Genomic DNA, 6000 nt, shown 5'->3' on the forward strand with positions numbered 1-6000 from the left:
CGGTATTAATGTACACTTTATCTTTTCTCTGTGTATTCTAATCACATCATATTATGATCATAACTGGAAATGTTTTAAAACACTGCAGGAGAATTATACAATGTGGCAAAGTCTTGCTGCTCTTATCACTGTGTCCTTTCTAAAGTGACATCCAGATAATGATATTCACAGTGTTTCAGCACCTCTATTTATTGATTCATTTAGCTATTCTTACCCCTGTGTTGTCATTAAACTGCATAAATTATGTACAATTTATATCCTTTATTTATTTAATGACAACACGGGGTAAGAATAACAAAATGAATCAATAAATAGATGTGCTGAAACACTGTGAATATCATTATCTGGCGTATGTGCAGTCCAGGAGCCCGGAAGATTAACTTCATATCGGGGAGAACCTGGGCAGGGGTGCAGAGAGGGGATGGGAGTGGGTACTAAATACACAGTCCCAGGCTTGTTGGAAGGACCCCGTGGGGCCCAGGTCCACCGTCACTCCCCTCCCTTTTACCTGTCAAAAACCTCTATCCCCAGCCCAGCACACGCTGCTGTGTGCTCGGCTGCAGTAGGGCCAGGGAGGCTGCTGCCACTAAGCCTCCTGCGATTAGGCCATGCATCCTGAAAATAACCTGGCCCCAGACCAGCTGTCTATGGGCCTGAGCCTGAAAGTATTCGCATGAGCAATATGGGTGCCAGCAAAAGAGTTTTCACCCCACAAACGGACAAAAATAAGGTAGCTAGAGGGGACGTAGCGTCATCAGAATCCTGGGGGGAGGGGGTGAGAGCGGGTGCACACAGTAATATTGTGCCTGGAGGCAGGGGCGCCGAGTGTGGGGGGGGAGCGGGTACTGATTACCCGGGCCCGGCTATGTCAGGGGGCTGAGCCGCAGCACACCAATAACTGCGTGTTTTGGGAGTTTTTTACCTTTTTATTTAAAAAAAAGGGTCATCTTTATTAAAACCTGCGCCGGCGGCGGTAGTTTGGGTGGAGGGGGGGTCTTGGCCACCGGGTGGTATAATATGTAACTCCCAGCCGCTGCAGAGCTAATACCATGGTTCCGAATCCCGAGCCTGTTGAAGAGTGAAAGCCTTGCGAGTTGATGACATCATCATCTCGTGAGGCTCTCACTCTTTACCAGGGCAGGCTCCGGGATGCGGGCGGGGACAGTCTGGGAGACACCACACAGAAAGGAAGGCTGGGCTGGGTGATCTTGGGCTCTGTGTGTGACTAAGGCAAGAGACGAGGAGAGCGCCAATGACTGAGTGTGACGGTGCTGCAGTTTGTATAATTTTAACTTATGAATATAATAACTGCATCCATACTTGTGTATTGTATACCTGACATTCATGCTATATATATATATATATATATATATATATATATATATATATGGGTCATATTTATCTACATATATATATATATTTATAGTTATATCTAAATGTGTATGTGTGTAATATATATATATATAAATATATATATGTTATATGCATGTTTTTTTTTTTTTATATATATATACACATATATGTGTGTATATATATATATATATATATATATATATACAGTCAGGTCCATAAATATTGGAACATTGACAGAATTTTCATATTTTGGCCTCTATTCACCACCACAATGGCTTTGAAATGAAACAAACAAGATGTGATTTAAATGCAGACTTTCAGATTTAATTTGAGGGTAATTACATCCAAATCAGGTGAACGGTGTAGGAATTACAACAGTTTCTGTATGTGCCTCCCACTTTTTAAGGGGCCAAAAGTAATGGGACTATCAACTCAAAATATGGAAAATGTGTAGGGACAGCGCACAGTAATCGTTTTATCTCCTCAAACTTCAAGTTAGATATTGTGATGGTGTATTGGTGAATATGCTGTTTAAGTCACTGATCCTTAATTAAAAGGAGCAGTCTTCTTGGGGTCTGTTTGGCTTACAGATGGAGTAGTTCTGAAAAAGAAGTGTAAGAAGACATGCGCCTAATAGTGTAGTATTTAAAAATGGTGATAATTCGTGCTCATAGAAGTGATTGTGCGTACCAAAAGAAAAACTTTTGAGCTTAGCTGTAGATCCAGAAGGTGGGTGGTCTATATAAGGCAGGTTGAGTGGGATGTCATCTGCTTCATCACCTTCTAAGAAGCTAAAATGGGCTCATAGGAGAAAGAATGTATATAGTGTAGTATTTCCTTTCAATTAGTAGTAGTACAATTACATATAGAGGCTGCGTACCAGAAAATGCTAATTAGATAGCCTGTATTTGTCATCCGCCACGTAACTTTTAGTGCCCTCTTTCCGTCCCTCTATGGAGCGTATATGTTCAATATATGAGAGCTAAATATAAATAATCCAAAAAACACCAGATCCAAGCCTGGGTCAAAGTTTGACCCAGGCTCTTTGGTGTTTTTTGGATACATATCCATGAGGACTGGGTACCCCCTTTTAAAGATAAGCACAAAAACTTTATTTTTTATTTTTTGTTTATTTATTTTTTGTTTGTTTCATGTGATGTCTCCCCATACCTTGTAAATGAATAAAATAACCCTATGTTCAAATATACTGACGAGGGATTATTTATATCGGGGTCTAAACGGATCCCGATAATTAACATACTAACTCACTGTGAGCACTGGAGCAATTTATCATTGCTCCAGCTCGGAGACAGCTGATCTGAAAATTTGCTGGTTCCCCGAAGCGCTTTCGGAGCAGTGACACTAGTGCCTGTGGGTGACCTACAGGTCACACATGCGCATAAAAGCTTCGGCATCTGGCGGAGGCATCAAAAAGGAACCCTCTTCGCAACTTGGGACGTTGCGAGCCGCGAGTGGGAACAAACACCATCTGAAGATGTTGAATGCTCCAGCAGTCAAGCTCCAAAAATATTGTATTTTCGGAGCTTGATGAATTCTGTCCCCATACCAGTGTATGGAGACAGCGGGGCATTCCGAGAGAGAAAGGTAAGCAGGAGATTTCGGTGATATCTCCTGCTTAAGCTTCTTGATGAATGGCCCGGACACTTAGAGGTACTGTATATTTACTAAGGTGCAGGTTTTTAGAAGTGGAGATATTGCTCATAGCAACCATTAAGATTCTATCTATTATTTTCTATGGGGTGCTGGATAAATGTTAAGTAGAATCTGATTGGTTGCTATGGGAAATATCTCCACTTCTAAAAACCCATACTTTAGTAACTATACCCTTTAATTTCTACAATTGCAGGTAAAAATTTTCATGTTCATCTGTTTTTGTAGAAATTAAGTGACGATGAGTAGACCAATAAAGTAATGTCACAAAACAGTCTACTGCTCGTCTTTGAATCGTTGTTGAAACCGTTGGATGGCTGTATGGACGTTTGTTGCTAGTAGTTCCCTGTGGACCTGGTTACCTTTGTTGTGTATGGATTACATCGCCTTGACAATGGTCTGTGTGTAGATCGAAACGTTGGTGACTCGATTTGCAACCTATTTTTCTGCTTAGCTGCATCAATAAAATATGCTATTGGATTTGAACATGTGGTGAGTGCCCTTATATACCTACTTATGTGTGGTATTGACTGTGTATATTTTTGGATAGAGATGTCCAAAAGGAGCACCCCAGCTATACATTACTCAACGTATGTGATTGGATGTGAGTGCAGGAATCTCTTTTTATTTTTATATATTTATATATATATATATATATATATATTTGTCTTGCTAGGATGTGTGTTGCAGCACCAGACCAAACCCGACAGCTACAGCAGTGCTCTCCTTGGGTTGTGTGTTTTTCGCAGTGCTGGGAACAGCTAGGTCCTGGGCTGCAGTATTATGTAGTAAAAGCTGAGTCCTGGGCATCGGGCACAGCAAACATGTAATTTTCTGTATATATAAAACAAACCTGGGTTCCAATGTGGGGGAGCAGAACTGCAGCTTTGAGCATAAGTATATCAGTCAGCGATATATGTTGCTCATTGACATTTTTTGCTCAATGTCGATGTTTACACAGTTGAGCGATTATCAGTGATCTGCACAAGCGTCTGAGTCGCACTGTGCAGGCGTCAAGTTCCCTTACCATTGTTGCTCGCAGTGAGGATATATTCACAAAGTGATTGACAGACAGGGACTGTTTTGGGGCAGCAACTGGGGGATAGTGACTCAAACGCATGCATGTTGCAACCGTTCAAGTCTCAGCCTGCAACTGTGATCCGGCATCTCAGATCCTGCAGCCATTTTCAATAACCGTAGGGTTACTCAGAATGCCGATATTCGACTGATCTGTGACAGATGGTGCAGTCGTTCCACCGGTAGCAGTGGCATTAGCTTACATCTCATGATCAAGTCCTACAGTATATCCAGAGCCGGAATAAGCGTTCAGTGGTGCCTGGGGCACTTAAGACTCAGGGGCCCTCCCCCACTGTTCCACCCTCCCACCCAGGGGCATCTTAAGAGGAGTGAGCCCATGTGCACTCCCCGTGCGGGGCCCCCTCCTCTCTTCCCGGTGGCTGGCAGCCGACCGACACGGCTGGCTAGCCACCAGAGCATTAGTACTAGAGTGTGCCCGTATAATACTGCGCAGAACACCGGAAAAATGGCCGCGGCAGCCATTTTCCAGTGTTCTGAGCAGCACTGACACCCGCCGTGGGACCACGGATAAGTAAGTTTAAAATAATATGGGTGCAGTGTGTGCAGTGCGGGGCCGCCCTGGACCCGGGGGCCCGTGTGCCCCACACACACTGCACCCATTATAGATATGCTACTGTCTCCCCCTCTTCACAGCACCTCTGTCACGATTGGTGTCTGTGAGTTACCTGTCTCAGGTGATGAGCTGGATTCAACGGAGACCAGCATGACTAGTACCACAGATGACGTAAATAGCTCTACTGCAAGACTTATGTGGCAGTGAGAACTGCCTTTGATGATAAATGACAGAAACTTGTAACCAGTAGGGAAGTTGGAGGAACCGGACTGGGACCAGCAGGAAGACTTGCGAGTTGAACTGGTGAACTTGGAACTTGACTCCGGACTGGAATAACGTGGATTGAACTGATAAACTTGGAACTTGACTCTGGACTGGAATAACGTGGATTGAACTGATGAACTTGGCACTTGACTCTGGACTGGAATAACGTGACAATGGCTGAAGGGAAATCAGGTAATGCTGAGACGAGGGTTAAACAGGGTAATCCGGAAATGGTGTGACAAAGGCTAGAACTCAGGTGCAGAGCCCAGGTGAATAATCAGTGTGGAAGGGAATGCATACAGAGAAGTGCTGCAGCCAGCATGATCAGAGCAGATCCTCCAAGCAAACCACACACACAGATCCATGGAGACAGTTGGCAGGGTAAGTCTACAGGCAAAAGGTGAAAACTAGACAGGGTCGTGACAACCACCCCCACTTGTCATCCGGCCCATCTCCACTTGTCATCCAGCCCACTGATCATCCAGCCTACCCCCACTAGTCTGTCCCTTAGAGAATGCATGGCACAGTGCAGCAGAGTGCTCTGGCCGGGGGCTCCCCTTAATCTGGCTCTGACTATTTCACAGCTTTGCAGCACTTTCCCTAAGACTTTGTGGCTCAGTTCTCTCTTAGGGATTCACTCCCTCTTTTCCTCTATTATGGGGCTTCCAACTTTCTGTTTAGTTCAACTGCCTCTGCAATGATCTTCTCCACTTAACTGCAAGCATCCCAATGTATGAGATTTCAAATTAGGGACCTGTGGCCTTGTGGGGAAGGGGGCGTGGTCTCTTCATACCTTCCTATTTTCATCACTGTGGGGGCTGTCTTCAGGCTCTCCCCCACACTGTGTAGATACCGTGCACATGCACACAGCATCTATTCATCCGCTGCTCTGATATGTAAAGCAGAGCTGAGAGTGCTTCCCCAAACTCCACCTCGCGGGACACTGCAGCATGTGGGTGGGGGGGCGAGATATTCCTCTAAAAGCGAGAATGTCCTGCCCAAAGCAGGATAGTTAGGAGGTGTTACTGGCTGCTGGGGGTTTTTGTATGTGAGCACTCTTT

This window comes from Taudactylus pleione, unplaced genomic scaffold (genome assembly GCF_031769625.1).
Source record: "Taudactylus pleione unplaced genomic scaffold, aTauple2 ptg000040l, whole genome shotgun sequence".
Classification (NCBI taxonomy): domain Eukaryota; kingdom Metazoa; phylum Chordata; class Amphibia; order Anura; family Myobatrachidae; genus Taudactylus; species Taudactylus pleione.